This window comes from Rhinoraja longicauda, chromosome 22, assembly GCF_053455715.1.
Source record: "Rhinoraja longicauda isolate Sanriku21f chromosome 22, sRhiLon1.1, whole genome shotgun sequence".
Classification (NCBI taxonomy): Eukaryota; Metazoa; Chordata; class Chondrichthyes; order Rajiformes; family Arhynchobatidae; genus Rhinoraja; species Rhinoraja longicauda.
In genome coordinates, this window is record NC_135974.1 from 32,057,735 (window position 1) to 32,076,269 (window position 18,535).

General features: G+C 44.6%; 1 protein-coding gene across 1 annotated transcript in view; it reads right to left on the reverse strand.

The window, feature by feature from the left end:
* The window catches only part of LOC144604533 (extracellular sulfatase Sulf-2-like), a 244,641-nt gene that overhangs the window by 188,113 nt on the left and 37,993 nt on the right, over nucleotides 1-18,535 (reverse strand). Inside the window, exon 2 of the mRNA XM_078419046.1 lies at nucleotides 3,948-4,043. The gene's annotated coding sequence lies outside the window, so the exon portion shown is untranslated. The remainder of the gene's footprint in view (nucleotides 1-3,947; nucleotides 4,044-18,535) is intronic.

Sequence of the window (18,535 nt, forward strand, 5' to 3'; positions counted from 1 at the left end):
GGTAGGCCATTTAGAACGGAGACGAGGAAAAACTTTTTCAGTCAGAGAGTTGTGAATCTGTGGAATTCTCTGCCTCAGAAGACAGTGGAGGCCAATTCTCTGAATGCATTCAAGAGAGAGCTAGATAGAGCTCTTAAGGATAGCAGAGTCAGGGGGTATGGGGAGAAGGCAGGAACGGGGTACTGGTTGAGAATGATCAGCCATGATCACATTGAATGGCAGTGCTGGCTCGAAGGGCCGAATGGCCTACTCCTGCACCTATTGTCTATTGTCTATTTCCCTTAGGCAGCTTCCAACCCAGCAGTATGAAAATTGATATCTCTAACTTTAAGAGACCCTTGCATCCGCTCTCTCTCCGCCCCTCCCCCACCCTAGTTATTGTATTAGCTTCAAAGCAGCCTTGTTGAGTTTCGTTGTCTATAACTCATTTTCACCTAGGCCACAGCTAACATTGGCCTGTTCCCTTTATCATTTTGTAGAAACAAGGAATTACAGGTGTAGAGTCTGAAAAAGGGTGCTGCTTGACCCGCTGAGTTACTCCAGCACTTTGTGTCTTTTTGTACACAATCGCTGAAGTAACTCAGCGGGTCAAGCAACAGCTGCGGAGAAAGGGAATAGGTGACGTTTCAGGTTGGGATTCTTCTTCAGACTGAGAGTCAGGGGAGTATGAAGAGGTTCAGAACAAATCGGAGCCGGCACCGATGACCAAGGAAAGGCAGAGCCCACAATGGTCCATAAATACTGACTATGCCAATGACACCTAGATCCTGAAAAATATAAAACAAAACTATAACGATGGTGCCAGGTGGTTGCTAAGTGGACAGTAATTGGCTGTGATCAGATGTGGTCAGGATGGCCTGGAGGCACAGTGGTAGAGTATACGCCTTGCAGAGCCAGAGACACAGGTTCGATCCTGACCACGGGTGCCGTCTGTACGGAGTTTGTACATTTTCCCTGTGACCGCGTGGGTTTTCCCCGGGTGCTCCGGTTTCCTCCCACACTCCAAAGACGTACAGGTTTGTAGGTTAATTGGATTTGGTCAAATGTAGGATAGTGTTAGCGTGCGGGGATCGCTGGACGGCACGTTTCCGCACGGTATCTCAAAACTAAACTAACACAAAGACGTACAGGTTTGTAGGTCAATTGGCTTGGTCTGATTGTAAATTGTCCCCAGTGTGCGCAGGATAGCGTTAGGGTGAGGGGTAAATGCCAGTTGGCGTGGTCTCGGTCGGCCGACCGACGGGCCTGTTTCCATGCTGTATCTCTAAAGCCTGAAGATGCCTTTTGCGGTGGTGAACTTTGCTGCTTGGTATCCCTTTGTGCTTTGCCCTATCTCGTGACAGAGGCGTACAGGAACCACCGTACAACAGACCAGCTGGAACAATCAAACTCTCAGCTCTGACAAAGGTGGAAGCCGTGCTGTCCTTTACCTGTCCTTTAACTCGTTTTATGCGCAGGTTTATCACAGGAGCTGGAAATATTTCTTATCACAGGGGGGTGATTCATCAACTGAAACAGATGTGTATGCAAGATGACAGGGACTCCGATAGGTCAAGTGAGCAAGTGGCCCTATTCATCAGAGCTGATCTTATGATTTTGTGCGCTAGGGCGCACAATTCCCATCGCAGGAGTTTGATTGGGACACTCAAAATATGGCAGCATTTAGCGGCATTAACCGTTGATGGCACGTGGCAACCTCTCTGTCCTGGGCCTCCTTACATTATCACAGCGAGGCCACACGCACATTGGAGGGGCAGCACCTCATACGTATCTCATCGAAACGTATAAGATTATTCAGGGGTTGGACACGCTAGAGGCAGGAAACATGTTCCCAATGTTGGGGGAGTCCAGAAACAGGGGCCACAGTTTAAGAATAAGGGGTAGGCCATTTAGAACGGAGACGAGGAAAAACTTTTTCAGTCAGAGAGTTGTGAATCTGTGGAATTCTCTGCCTCAGAAGGCAGTGGAGGCCAATTCTCTGAATGCATTCAAGAGAGAGCTAGATAGAGCTCTTAAGGATAGCAGAGTCAGGGGGTATGGGGAGAAGGCAGGAAAGGGGTACTGGTTGAGAATGATCAGCCATGATCACATTGAATGGCAGTGCTGGCTCGAAGGGCCGAATGGCCTACTCCTGCACCTATTGTCTATTGTCTATTTCCCTTGGGCAGCTTCCAACCCAGCAGTATGAAAATTGATATCTCTAACTTTAAGAGACCCTTGCATCCCCTCTCTCTCCGCCCCTCCCCCACCCAAGTTATTGTATTAGCTTCAAAGCAGCCTTGTTGAGTTTCGTTGTCTATAACTCATTTTCACCTAGGCCACAGCTAACATTGGCCTGTTCCCTTTATCATTGTTCTATTGTTACCTATTTTTCTGTGTTTTTCTACATTTCTGTGAAAGTAGAGGGGAGGCAACTAGAGGTAGGAAAAGATCTGAACAAACCAGGGCCGGCGACAGACGACCAAGGAATGGTAGAGCCCATAAAGGCCCATGTTGGCCGGGAAGAGGTGATACCTGAAGGAATAGAAGAATACCAACAGTGGAGCTAGTGGGACGATTAGGGTGGGGGAGTGAGGGAATGCAGAGGTTACTTGAAATGAGAGAAATCAAGAGCCATACTGCTGGCTTGAAAGCTGCCCAAGCGAAATATGAGATGCTGTTCCTCCAATTTGCGCTGGGCCTCACACTGCAGTGGAGGAGGCACAGGACAGAAAGGTCATTACGGGAATGGGAGGGGGAGTTACAATGTTTGGCAACCGGGAGATCGTGTAGGCCAAGGCAGACTGAGCGTAGATATTCAGCGAAGCGATCGCCCCAGTCTGCGCTAGGTTTTCTGGACCTCAGGGGAATATTGGTTATGAGAATTGGGCAGGAAAAGGGAGGTGAGGGGAAAGATCAGATCAGTGTGATTTCATTGAACTCTAACCAACCCGGGTTAGGTCCTGACTATGAGTGCTGTTTTTATGGAGTTTGTACGTTCTCCCCGTGACCTGCGTGGGTTTTCCCCGGGATCTCCTCCCACACTCCAAAGACGCACAGGTTTGTAGGTTAATTGGCTTGGTATCATTGTAAATTGTCCCTAGTGTGTGTAGGATTGCATTAGTGTGCGGGGATCGCTGGGCGGCGCGGACTCAGTGGACTGAAGGGCCAGTTTCCGTGATGTATCTCGAAATTAAACTTTGAAAAGACCAATATCGTTGAAATTATATAAATTATGTTTAAATAATATTCATAGACATGCATATGAGACAACAGGAAGATTTGGATCTACACCTTAGAGATAGTGATGTAATGTAACCTACAGTTTTACCCAAAATGTAGTAAGAATTTGGAAAATACTTTTACAAGAAAAGTTGAGCTCAACAGGGGCAGTGGGAAACATATTTCTACAAATTCGAGGTAATGTTGTTTAGGTTCTAATTGATTAACTGTTTAAAATTATAGAATTATATTGATTTCTTTGAATAATTACAGGCAGGCTATTTAATGAGGTTTTCATTGTCAGTTAAGATTCATGGTCGTCCTCCTTGTAACTGCATTGAGAGCAGATTGGAATATCAAGCATCTTTTATTGTCATTTGTACCAAAACGGAACAATGAAATATATATATATTTAATTGTTCCGTATATGTATGTATATATGTGTGTGTGTGTGTGTGTGTGTGTGTGTGTGTGTGTGTGTGTGTGTGTGTGTGTGTGTGTGTGTGTGTGTGTGTGTGTGTGTGTGTGTGTGTATTTGTAATTATGCGTATATATGTGTGTGTGTGTGTGTGTATATGTATGTATGTACGTGTAGATGTATAGATATATAAACTCGCACACAGCAGTATAGCTTCATTACAGTATAGTATTCAAAATTATTACGATCTCGCATAGCAATTTTTGATCTGCCAACAATATACTGCAATTAGATACATGTCCTTCTCTATTTTCACCTCTATCCTTACCTTTAATTTCTATATTTTGAGAGAGGAACTGGTCGTACTGGTGATGGAAATCTGCTCACAGCCAATTTGTTCATTTGTTGTAGAATATGTGTCCACCTAAAACAATATTTATAATATAAATTACTCCACAGGAAATCAATGACCAAGTAAGAATGGAACTAAAGTTTGATTACTAGACTGATTAAATGATCAGACTTTGGTTAGCACACTGGTCGTTAGGTAAATCATTTAATGCATTGCCAACCTACTTCATACGAGATGTATTCTTATATAATTCAAGTGAGAATTTCACTGTTCCATTTTGGGACATATGACAAAAAAAAACACTCGAGACTCTTTTTGGGTACAAAAATGCCCTGGACATAATTCATAACTTTACAATCTGGAACATTGATATTTCATTCTTTCCAAAACAAAAAATAATATTATGCCAAGTATCATAAGACACAAATGTAATGAAAGCCTAGAATTTGGCAGAACTGTAGAATGTTGAATAGCTCATCAAAAGTCTTATCAAATGGTATATGTTTTGTCTGATGTTATGCAGCCAGAGAATGGAGGTGTTGTTCAAATCGAATGGGGGAGCCCAAGCCTGAAGAAGGGTCCCAGCCCAAAACCTCACCTATCCATGTTCTCCAGAGATGCTGCCTAACCCGCGGAAGCTGCAGTGTGACAAAGCTTAGCAAAGCTGTACAGCACAACAACATTTAGGCGTTCATTGATGCACATCAATGTTCCTGATAGGTATTCATTGACGTGCCCCAATGTTTTGGGATGGGTCCTCCTTGACAAGGCACATGACAAGGTTCTTGATATTGAAAGTTAAATGAAGGATGATTGCATTTGTATATTAATAATTTGAGAACGTATTGTTCGTGATGATAGGAAATTAGAAAGTCGGCACAATTTCGAGGGTCAAAATTGGTGTCAAAGGTTGACCGTTCTGAGTGGAATTTCAGAGGGCCCTGCAGTAACTGGGGCAATAGCAGCTCTCCTTGCTCACAATAAATAATGTGTGTCTAGAAAAAGAATGGAAGTTGTCAGAGTCCAGTTGATCGGTGACGCCAAACCCCCTGACCTACTCCAGTACTTTATGCCTTTTATTTGTAAACCAGCATCTGCAGTTCCTTGTATCCAGGCACTGTGCCAATCAAGGTTAAGATCATCAGGATAACTGGCGGGATAACGTAAAAACTAGTGCAGACGTCGGACGGATGGTCGGCGCGGACTCGGTGGGCCGGAGGGCCTGTTTCTATGCTGCATCTTACAATCAGTCAATTCATTGCATTACAAGCTCACACATAGACAATAGACAATAGGTGCAGGAGTAGGCTATTCGGCCCTTCAAGCCAGCACCACCATTCAATGTGATCATGGCTGATCATTCTCAATCAGCACCCCGTTCCTGCCTTCTCCCCATACCCACTGACTCCGCTATCCTTAAGAGCTCTATCCAGCTCTCTCTTGAATGCATTCAGAGAATTGGCCTCCACTGCCTTCTGAGGCAGAGAATTCCACAGATTTACAACTCTCTGACTGAAAAAGTTGTTCCTCATCTCCGTTCTAAACGGCCTACCCCTTATTCTTAAACTGTAGCCCCTGGTTCTGGACTCCCCCAACATTGGGAACATGTTTCCTGCCTCTAACTTGTCCAACCCCTTAATAATCTTATATGTTTCGATAAGATTCCCTCTCATCCTTCTAAAAGGATGGTTTCCTTTTTCATGAAGTGAAACCTTCTAAAAGGATGAGAGGGGACCTTTCACTTCATGAAACCACAGTGACTAGAAATCGTTTCGCAACCACCACTTATGATGCACTAGAACATGTGTCATCGAAACGATTTTTAAAAAATGCAATGAAAACCAAAACAAAAATCATTAAAATCATGCGTGGGTTAATGGCCTAAATCTGTACGCACCTCTGATAAATGGAATCTTTCAAATCTGTGGGCACTAATGTTGCAGGGAATTATGATGAGAGAGTTCATTTTAAATTAATCTCTGTTCTCTGCTTGACCGGACAGACGAGATAGAAAAATGTGCATGTCAAGGGTCAAAATGAACTAGAAATCTAGTTGGCAGCTACCATTTATTATCAAGAGCGCAAACCAGAAGAGGAATCCATAAACACTACAAATTGTGTAAATTTACAGGTGACAAGGTTGATGCTGAAAAGGAACTGCAGATGCTGGACTCAACACACAAAGTGCTGGAGGAACTCAACGGATCAGGCAGCATCTCTGGAGGGAATGGACAGGCAACGTTTTGAGTCAGGACCCTTCCTCAGACTGGAAATTGTGATCGCGGACTAACAAACTGCATTGTCAATAAGGGCAAGAGGTTACAAAGAATTTAATTTGTGCTCTTTCATGCTCCGTTATAAATAATCTCTCCCGCTATACAGGGGGAATCGATGGCACATTAAGTTGCTGGGAGGTGAATTGCAAAGGTCATTTTTGCAATAAATCTCATCAACAATTCAAAGTACTGTTTAAGTAGATTAGGTGGTAGGCAGTTCCACCACAAGCAGATCACAGAGGAGGGAGGGGGGGGGGAGTGAAAACGATGGGCAACACACTTTAACAAAGGGAAAACAGGAGCGAGACACGAAACACTGGAGTAACTCAGCGGGTCAGGCAGCATCACTGGAGAAAAAGAACAGGTGACGATTTGGGTTGAGAAGAAGGGTCTCCTATTCTCCTATGCACGGTAGCGCAGCGGTAGAGTTGCTGCTTTACAGCGAATGCAGCGCCGGAGACTCAGGTTCGATCCTGACTACGGGTGCTTCACTGTAAGGAGTTTGTACGTTCTCCCCGTGACCTGCGTGGGTTTTCTCCGAGATCTTCGGTTTCCTCCCACACTCCAAAGACGTACAGGTATGTAGGTTAATTGGCTGGGTAAAGGTAAAAATTGTCCCTAGTGGGTGTAGGATAGTGTTAATGTGCGGGGATCGCTGGGCGGCACGGACTTGGTGGGCCGAAAAGGCCTGTTTCCGGCTGTATATATATGATATGATATTCCTTTTCTCCAGAGATGCTGCCTGACCCTGCATTTTGTGCCTATCTTCAGTGTAAACCAGCATCTGCAGTTTCTCACTACATACAGAGAACAGGAGGTTTACAAGAATGATCCCGGGAACGGTAGGTTAACCTATGATGAGCGCTTGACGGCACTGGGCCTGTACTCGCTGGAGTTTTGAAGAATGAGGGGGGACCTCATTGAAGCTTACAGAATAGTGAAAGGCCTGGATAGAGTGGATGTGGAGAGGATGTTTCCACTAGTGGGAGAGTCTAGGACCAGAGGTCACAGCCTCTGAATTAAAGGACATTATTTTAGGAAGGAGGAATTTCTTTAGTCAGAGGGTGGTGAATCTGTGGAATTCTTTGCCACAGAAGGCTGTGGAGGCCAAGTCAGTGGATATTTTTAAGGCCGAGATAGATAGATAGATTCTTGATTAGTGCGGGTGTCAGAGGTTATGGGGAGAAGGCAGGAGAATGGGATTAGGAGGGAGAGATAGATCAGCCATGATTGAATGGCGGAGTAGACTTGATGGACCGAATGGCCTAATTCTATTCTATCCTAATTCTATTCCTATTCCTTATGACCTTATGAGGAACTGACGGACAAAGATTTCTGGGTAGAGGAATAGTGAGGGGATGTTTAAGGTTTTGAAAAAAGTGCTGACATTACAGTTCCAGAAAAAAATCACAGAAGTCAAAACATAAAAAGGCTAAAAACTTACAGGTATTGAATTGAATTACTTTACTTGTCATTCAAAACAGTGTTTGACAAATGTCAAGTATAGAACACTGCTAGTAAATGGTTGGAACAAACTGATTAGATTTGCACAAATGTTATTTTAAGACATAGGTGAACATGGAGGGAAAAGATTTAATAGGAACCTGAGGGATAACCTTTTCACACAAAGGGTGGTGGCTGTGTGGAACGAGCTGCCGGAGGTGGGAGTTGAGGCAGGGACTATCACAATGTTTACGAAACATTTAGGCGGGGACATGGACAGGACAGATTTAGACTCCACCGTGCCACACATACACTGTCAAGCGTACAAGAATTGGAATCTAAAATATTAGTTTAGTTTAGTTTAGAGAACATGCAAACTCCACACAGACAGCAAACAAGGTCAAGATGAAACCCGGCTCGTTGGTGCTGTGAGGCAGCAGCTCTACCGACCGTGCCACTGCGCTGCCCGTACCGGAGCACCCAGAAAAAACCCCACGCGGGTCGCAGGGAGAACGGCCAAACTCCACACAGACAGCACCCTTGGTCAGGATCGAACCCAGGTCTCCGGCGCTGAAAGGCAGCGACTCTACCGCTGTGCCACCGTGCCGCCCCGTGTGGGTTATTGTTTCAGTTCCTCTCTGTTCCTACACAAAGACTACCAACCCATCTCATTCTTTCTTTCACAGCAACATCATTCCCCAGACAAAGTAGCATATTTTTACCCACCACAGTCGGGGCAGCTTCGGGCAGCCCCAAGGGAAGATTACGGCAGTAAATCACGTGCCAGGAGGAGGTATTCATACAGCAAATGTCCTTAAACAGCTGGCACATCTTTCCCTCGATTCTCAGTCGCTGGATTAGCAGAGTATCCTGCATGCATAATCGGATGAGAGCTCCCAGTGTAGGATTCGACGTGGAATGGAAGGGATTTTAAAGCAGTACAACTTAATTAATTTTTCATTTTCGGGTCGGCATCTGTGCCATTTTGTACCTCCCAGCTGTGCATGTCAACAAGACTTCACGGCAAATAAGGGGAGAGAACAAATTGAAGAGGAAATTCTTAGATCTCCAAAAAAAAAGTTTTTTTTTTTTTCAATGCCAGATGTTTGTTCCAGGAAGATGTCTAATATCCTTCTTTTTTCCCCCACAGATTCCTTCTACGTTCCCATTTTCTCATCGTCTTCTGTCTTCCTATTCCCCACCAAATCCCTGCCCCCAGGAAAGAGAGATTATGCCTCTCTGCCAAGTAAGGCAACTGTAGAACCAGTACAACATAAATTGAATTCCCCTCATTTATTTTCTTCTTCTCATAGAGTCATACAATGTGGAAACAGGCCTTTCGGCCCAACGTGCCCACACCGACCAACATGTCCCATCTACTGTCGTCCACTTGCCTGCGTTTGGCCTATATCCAACTCTGTGGGTCAGACAACATCAGACCATCTGACCATGGGGCAGCACGGTGGCACAGCGGTAGAGTTGCTGCCTTACAGTGCCTGCAGCGCCAGAGACCCGGGTTCGATCCTGACTACCGGCGCTGTCTGCGCGGAGTTTGTAGGTTAATTGGCTTAGTAAATGTAAAAATTGTCCCTAATGTGTGTAGGATAGTGTTAATGTGCGGGGATCGCTGGTCGGTGCGGACTCGGTGGGCCGAAGTGCCTGTTTCCGCACTGTATCTCTAAACCTGTCCAAACCATGTACCTGTCTAATTGCTTCTTAAACGTTGCGATAGTCCCGGCCTCAATTACCTCTTCCGGCAGCTTGTTCCATGCACTCACCACTCATTGTGTGGAAAGAGTTGCCCTTCAGATTCCTATTAAATCTTTCCACCTTCACTTTAAACCCAAGCCCTCAGGTTTCCGGTTCCCCTTCTCTGGGCAAGAGAACGTGTGCGCCTAACCGATCTATTCTTCTCATGATTTTATGCACCTGTATGAGATCACCCCTCATCCTCCTGCGTTCCAGGGAATAGAGTCCGAGCCTGCTCAACCTCCCCCTGCAGCTCAGACCCTCGAGCCCTGTCCCAAACCATCATTCTGAAAGTCTATACCCAATGGCCAATGTCTAGAGCATCTCGCACTCCCGACACAAGTACTGTATATCAGGACTGTTCGTCCATAACCTGGGATATTGTCCGAGTCACCTCTACACTTGAGAGACACAGCGCAGAAACAGGCCCTTCAGGCCCATCACATCGATACCAACCACCCATTACCCTGTGTACTTGCACTATCCTGCACACCAGGGACAATTTACAATTAACCTACAAAATCCCTGCACATTGCAGCCATTGGACTTTGTCTATGGATTACAATAATGAGAACCATACTCTGCACTCTGTACAGTGTACTCTTTATTCTGCACCCTTTGCTCTACCTATTGTACTTGCGTGTGACCCGATTGTATTTATGTATAGTACTGTCAGATCTGTTTGAAAAGCAAGCTAAACAAAGCTTTTCTCTGTCCTCGGTGCACGTGACAAAAACAAACCTAATCTTAAAAGTTTATCCACATTATATATGCACCTTAATGACAGGTATTTCAAATGTCACTATCTTATCTACGTTCAATAGTAAGAATGGCAGCATGTTCCAGGCACCTGTCACCCATCACCTCACACCTCCTTTAAACGTTCATGCTCTCACCTCAAAGCTACACCCTGTAGTCTTTGACATTTCCACCTGCAAAACAGGTTCTGACAATCTACGTTATCTGTGCCGCTTATACTTTAATATCAATAAACAACGCCCTTCTTTACAATAACAATATCACAATAAGCCCACATTAATGGCAATAACTTTCCATTAAGTTACAGTAGTTTAGTTTAGTGATACAGCGCGGAAACAGGTCCATCGGCCCACCTCGTCCGTGTCGACCAGCGATCCCCGTACATTAACACACACTGGGGACATTTTTACATTGATACCAAGCCAATTAACCTACAAACCTGCACGTCTTCGGAGTGTGGGAGGAAGCCGAAGATCTCGGAGAAAGCCCACGCAGGTCACGGGGAGAACGTACAAACTCCGTACAGACGGCGCCCATAGTCGGGATCGAACCGCTGTCTCTGGCGCTGTGAGACAGTAACTCGACCGCTGCGTCACCAGGCCTCCATTCTTCACAAATAGTTTTTTTTTGTTGGTAAATGCAAGTTTTATCCTCCACTCTCAACATTCTTAATGTGCATCGTAGGCAATTTATCAGATTCCAATCAAAGCAAGTGTATTTCATGATGCTAAATCTTAAATTATATGAACATTGTAATGTCTAAATATTAACGTTAATGACATTCATATTCTATGGTTATGTACGTGTTCATTAATGTGAGATATTAGGATCATTCAAAAAGAATCGACATTTAAAGCAAAACGTGAAGCTGCAGAATTTGCTAAAGAGGCTAAGAGGGTATAAAAAGAGGCCCATTGGTGAGCAACTTGTTTCAAGGGAAAACCTAGAGCAACTCCGTGGGTCAGACAACATCAGACCATCTGACCATGGGTCAGCACGGTGGCGCAGCGGTAGAGTTGCTGCCCTACAGCGCCTGCAGCACCAGAGACCCAGGTTCGATCCTGACTACGGGTGCTGTCTGTATGGAGTTTGTACGTTCTCCCTATGACCGCGTGGGTTATCTCAGAGATCTTCAGTTTCCTCACACACTCCAAAGACGTGCAGGTTTGTAGGTTAATTGGCTTGGTAAACGTAAAAATTGTCCCCCATGTGTGTAGGATAGTGTTAGTGTGCGGGGATCGCTGGTCGGTGCGGACTCGGTGGGCCGAAGGGCCTGTTTCCGCGCTGTATCTCTAAATCTAAAACTAAAAAATCTGTGGAGAAAAGGAATATGTGACGTTTTGGGTTGAGACAATTCTTCAGACTTGTGTGTCGATCTTCGGTTTAAACCAGCATCTACAGTTCCTTGCAACACTTGTTTAAAGGGGGATATACGTTGCAAATTGCAAATTACCACAAGCAGATGGACGATTTACACCAGGAAACATTAGCTTTACGAAAATATTTTCGGCTCTTTAACCACTGAACTGGTTGCATGAGGTGGCTCCGTTGCATATTAAACCATTAAAAAACAACATAGAAACTTAAGCCCAGTGTTAGGGAACCTTCTAACTGTTTGATTATCACCAATGGCCATCAATAAGCTTCCAGAAAAATAGTGTGCATGCAGAAGTATGAAATATTTTTAAATGTTGTAAGCAATAAATCAGCTCCTGAATGGTTAATGTTTGAGATTGGTCATCTTTCATCAAATAGTCCCACTGAGTATATCCAGAATTTTCTGTTTTTATCCCCCAGAGTCTCTTTAGACTTGAGATACTGCGCAGAAAAAGTCCCTTGATAAATCTATAACAAGTTATTTTTGTCTTGACGAAATGTGGATTCATCCACTTTGAACCAAAAGGCAGTTGCTTTATTTAAAATTGAAGTTCACACTTTAGACTTTAGACATACAGAGTGGAAACATGCCCTTCGGCCCATCAAGTCTGCTCTGACCCCCCCCCCCCCCGTACATTAACACTATCCTACACACACTAGGGACAATTTACGATTTTACCCAAGCCAATTAGCCTAAAGAACTATACGTCTTTGGTACGAGGGAGGAAACCGGAGAACCCAAAGAAAACCCACGCGGTCACAGGAAGAAGAGACAAACTCCATGCAGACAGCACCCATAGTCAAGATTAAACCCGGGCACTGTGAGGCAGCAACACCATCGCTACGCCAAAGTGCAGCCTCACTCAAAGTGTGAGAAAATAAGTAATTGTGGTGACCCAATGTTTAAATAACATCTGCCACATTGCACATAATCTGCATAATGTAATCTATATCGAGGTAACAAAATACCTCGGAATTATTTACAATGGAGCATTTCAAATCCGGGAGGAGTGGAAAAGGGCAAATGTTTTCTCCAGCTGAGACCTATTTAAGATAGTATCATCCATTTAAAATTATTACGAAAGGGCTAATGATAATCATCTTTCTTTACACAGGGGGTCTAGCTTAGTCCTAGATGGACAGTTCTAGATTTTAGTTCTGCTGGTTCTAGATTGACAGATTCTTGATTGGGTGTTCTTAGACGTTGTTGGATGAAAGGACATGACTGATACAGGAAGGCAAGCAACGAAGGCTTGGATTCATCAGAAGGATTAGGTTTCAATGCACACCCAAGAACACAAGGGTGATGGGGGGGGATGGTCTTGATGCAATTCTGAATACAGGCAGCAGAACAGTACAGGCAACTTCACTGCAGGCAAAGAGACAAGGATGTGGAGGGAAGTATGGGAGTAGTAAGCTCTGGAGATAGAGTGGCATGGTGGCGCAGCGGTAGAGCTACTGCCTTACAGTGCCAAGACTCGGGTTTGATCCGGGTTATGGGTGCTATCTGTACAAAGTAATACATTCTCCCCGTGGGATTTTTCCAAGATCTATATTTTCCTCCCACACTCCAAAGGCGTACAGGTTTGTAGGTTAATTGGCTTGGAATAAATGTAAATTGTCCCTAGTGTGTGCAGGATAGTGTCAGTGTGCAGGGATCGCTGGTCGGCAAGGACTCAGTGGGCCGAAGGGCCTGTTTCCGCGCTGTAGAACTCTAAAACTAAGCTATGACAAAATCAAGGATGAAACCCCAGCACAAAACCTTCTGAACCAGGTGCAGAGACAGGAACTATATAGAACATTCACTGATCCACAATCAGCCATATAGATTATAAATATCTTTTCGTGTCTAATGTTACTTTACACATCCTCCACTAATAATTAACGGTTAATTGCCGCCCTTACTATGATGTTTGACAAACTAAATTTAATTATGGAGTGATTTTTAAAATATTAATTATTTTCCTTTCGTCTGGTGATAACAGTTGAAAAATGTTACCAACTCTATTAATAACATAGTAATTGGATTCTTGCTGCACGACTACTAATTCCATCCATTGGAGACAGAGCGTGATGATTAAATCAGTCTGCGAAGTTTTAAATTTGTGACGATTTGTATTTGGGCATTATTCAGCCGTAATTGTGAAATAACACAAAAGGTTGCTTTGTGAGAAAGGATTTTTGGACCGGTAGCATTTGGACCTGTACCAAGGAAGATCAATAGTGTGTCGGGCAAGGACAAAATTAACTCAAACATCAGCGGGATACAGATCTGATACATGACTTCCTTTTTGAAATGCTTCAAAATCCAGACCACTTCAAAGAATGATCTAATGCTGACCATTTATTTACAGACCATTTAAAAAAAAATCCATCCATTACGTAGCGGGCTGCCGTGAAAGAGAAACCGGAATAAATAAATGTCTCCCCGTGAACTGCGCGGGTTTTCTCCAAGATCTCCGGTCTCCTCCCACACTCCGAAGACGTACAGGTTTGCGGGTTAATTGGCTTGGTGCAAACGTACAATTGTCCCTAGGGTGTGCAAGATAGTGATAATGTGCGGGGATCGCTGGTCGGCGAGGGCTCGGTGGGCTGAAAGTCCTGCCTCCGCGCCGAATCTCTAAACTAAACTAAACTAATTCCCAGCATTTCTTTCGAAAGATTCCCCATCAGATTCTCTACCTCAGAAGGCAGTGGAGGCCAATTCTCTGAATGTATTCAAGAGAGAGTTAGATAGAGCTCTTAAGGATAGCGGAGTCAGGGGGTATGGGGAGAAGCCAGGAACGGGGGTACTGATTGAGAATGATCAGCCATGATCACATTGAATCGAAGGGCCGGATGGCCTCCTCCTGCACCTATTGTCTATCAAATTGATCGCGGTATCAACTCATTTAGAAAGATCTGTGTGTTAATCGTGCAGCACTTTCATGAATTTAAATTAAATTTGTCCAAGCACCAACTATTATATCCTTTAGTTGATATTTTAGTAACTGGGTGGGGAGCATTTACAGAAAGATAACATCTCTAATCTACGTTATACTGCTGTATTCTATAAAATGCACGTTCTCTCCGTGACCTGCGTGGGTTTTCTCCGGGTGCTCCGGTTTTCTAACTCACTCCAACGACATTCAGGTTCGTAGGCTAAATGGCTTAGTATATAATTGTAAATTGTCCCCAGTGTGTGTAGGATAGTGCTAGTGTGTGGGGATCGCTGGTCGGCGCGGACTCGGTGGGCCGAAGGGCCTGTTTAATCTCTAAACCAAACTAAACTAACAAATGTTATTGAAAGCAATAGTTCAAATATGTTCCTCTTCTTAAAAGGATTCACATTAAAAAAAGATTTAAAACCCATCCTTTGTCGAATGCTTTCGAAACCATTAGATTTGCCAAGTAAAATACAGATAAAAGAGCGCGCCTATCCATAGAACACAAAGGCTCAGTGTCTATCTCTGTAAAAATATACATTTGTTTATCAAAGCCTGTCTAAGCACAGAGAAATGCAAGTGTTTAGCTTACACCCTCACCGGCGCTACCAAGGGCTAGTGAACAGAGGACTCAGCGGGTACAATGATCGAGTACGGGTGTCAGAGGTTATGGGCAGAAGGCAGGAGAATGGAGTCAGGAGGGAGAGATACATCAGCCATGATTGAATGGTGGAATGGACTTGATGGGCCGAATGGCTTTATCCTACTCCTATCACTTATGACCTTATGAACTAAAAGATTTAACGTGACAGGTTTAGCCGGTCCGATACTGTCCGTATGGAGTTTGCACGTTCTCCCTGGGACCGCGTGGGTTTTCTCCGGGTGCTCTGGCTTCCCCCCACACTCCACAGACATGCAGGTTTGTAGGTTAATTGGCTTCGGTAAAAATTGTTCCTCGTGTGTAGGATAGAACTAGTGTGCGGGTGATGGTGGGTCAGTGCGAACTCGGTGGGCCGAAGGGCCTGTTTCCACACCATGTCTCTAAATTAAACTAAATTAAAGTAAACTAAACTAATACTGATGGAGGAACATGAGTTGCTGCTATTCCCTGGTGCCAGGTCTCATGGCTTCCACTGCTCAATTTGTCTATTGTGGCCTCGGAGCTCATTCAGCGCTCGATGGAACTGGCACTTTAGCTGCAAATATTGACGCCGTTGGCAGAGAGGTTTCTGAGAGAGGCTTTTTGTTGACTGCCAAGAAAGTAGAAGTAGCTACAGAATACTGACATTGTGTTGGAAACAAACACAGCCATCCCCACATACCTTTGGCCAAATCCTTCTGTTGTTGGGCCTCTCAAGGCTTCACCTCCGGCCTACTTGGCCAATATGGGAGATGTCTTTGTCCTTTGACCAGCTTCCTACTATTTATTTTTCCATCCATCGATGCTGCTGCTTTTCTGCTTGGGGCACTTAAAGCATGCTTAACTTTACATCGCTTTACTGGGCGGCACGGTGGCGCAGCGCTAGAGTTGCTGCCTTACAGCGCCAGAGACCCAGGTACGATCCTGCCAACGGGTGCTGTCTGTACGAAGTTTACACGTTCTCCCCGTGACCTGCGTGGGTTTTCCCCGGGTGCTCTGGTTTCCTCCCACACTCCCAAGGCGTAGGTTGATTGACTTGGTAAAATTGTCCTTAGTGTGTGTAGGATAGTGTTAGTGTGCAGGGATTGTCGGTCGGTGCGGAGTTGGTGGGCCGAAGGGCCTGTTTCCACACTGTATTTCTAAACTAAACTAAACATAAAATGCTGTAAAACATTTAAACCTCAATTGTGAAATTTGAGGGTGGAGATAGATGGAGTGATAACAATGAGAGTGGATGGTGGTTCTGGAAGGTAAGATTCCAATACAGTTTTCAAACCGTGTTCGCCATAGAACCTGATGGATTCTGGACTTGTACCCATTCGTCCCCTTCCTCTCCACCTTCATTCCCTCCTCTAGCTTCACAATTTGCATCTCTCCAATCCTTTAGTCTCTGCCGTTTCATCTTTGGTCTTTAACCAGGTGGAACGGGGGAAAGCGGGGCGAGTGGGGTATATGAGGGGGTGGGGGGGGAAAAGAGAGCCCAACAGTTTATTTTTGTTCGTGACTGTCTGCTAAATGGGTCAAAGACTTAGTTTAGTTTAGAGATACAGCGCAGAAACAGGCCCTTTGGCCCACCGAGTCCGCACCGACCAGCGATCCCCGCACACTAACACTATCCCACACACACTAGCGACAATTTACAATTTTACCAAGACAATTAGCCTTCAAACTTGTAGGTCCTGGGAGTGTGGGAGGAAAGCGTAGAAAACCCACGGGGCCAACGGGGTGGAACGTACAAACTGCGTACAGACAGAGCCCATAGTCAGGATCGAACCCGGGTCCCTGGCGCTGTGAGGCAGCAACTCTATCGCTGCGCCACCATGCCGAATCCAGTGCCTCCTGCTTTGTTTCAGTAATACTCCTTGTTCCAGAATGTTCAACAGGCCCAGATTCAGGCACAATAACATATTCTTCGTTCCCCACGGCAACCACTTAAGGGCTTTGTGAGTAATTGAGTAGTTAGTGGAATCAATGCAGTTTTTATCTTGCATGTACAGTGGGCTCACATCAAGGTGAATCTGTCCACTCTCAATTGCATGAATTATTTTTCATAGCAATTTCATAATTGTAAAGCAAAGCCATAAATCCACACGGATGGAGAATGTCACATATTTAAGAGGGTTGTAATTCCATTGTATAAAACAAACAACACGAGATCCTGTGTTTCCTTAAAATACCTTTGCACCAGCAAATGAATGTTGTAACACTGTGAACTCTCACAGTTTAATGGATTAACAGTCTAGAAGCTGGATTCAGATTGATGGGATTCAAATCTCCCAGCTGATCATTTGTGCCTCAAAACAAAATGATTTCAGACCATCTCAGCTTGGAGTCAAAAATCCAGAATAGTAAATAAGAGGGCAAAAGCAAGTGGGCAGCACGGTGGTGTAGCGGTAGAGTTGCTGCCTCACAGCGCCAGAGACCCGGGTTCAATCCCGACTATGGGTGCTATCTGCACAGAGTTTGGACGTTCTCCCCGTGACCTGCATGGGTTTTCTCCGGGATCCTCCCACATTCCAAAGACGTGCGGGTTTGTAGGTTAGTTGGCTTCTGTAAATTGCCCCCTAGTTTGTGGGAAGTGGATGTGAAAATGTGACAACATAGAACTAGTATGAATAGGCAATCGACTGTTAGCATGAACTTGATGGGCCGAAGGGTCTGTTTCCGCACTGTATCTCTAAACTAAACAGCATCATGTAGCCGCAGTGATACTCGATTTACGCTGGGGTTCAGATCAAAAAAAATGGTGCAGTGAGAAAGCTTGCAGCTTTTACTTTGCTTCCAGCCAAACGCTTCAAACCTGCAAGTGTCAGGTGCTTGGGACTAACTCCTGGAGCTAAAAGTGGAAAACGTTCCATTCACTGAGAGAGAATATTCCCAGTTGGGGAATTAGTGCAGGTGCCACAGCTGAACGTGCTGGCTCTGTGCTGCCTTCACTATGATTCAATAACAGCGTTTACCTCGGTCACCATTGATATCATTCTTATCCCCTTGCCAAACCCAGAATCACTGTCCCCCCAGGAGAAAACCTCACTGGAGCTGGAGATTTATTTCAGGTCCAAACATGTTTTTGTAAGTAAAACAGCCTAATAGCACTTTAGCCGTCAATGCAACATTTTTTCATTATGTTTTTAGGACGGAAATGTAAAAATATACAAAGGCCCACTGTATATATGTTGTGGTGAGAGTGAGGGGAATAATGCTAATGTTGCTGGATCTCCACCGCTTGAAGGTCAAGGGGATTGTGTTATTGGTTTCATTGCAGAATAATAATTACAGAGCATCTGCCATACATCAAAAGGTGCTGCACAAGTGTTATCAAACACAAAATAAAGTGAAGTCACTTCGGAAGTCACTTCTTATCGAGTCCACATCACAAGATTAGAAATTGACCGG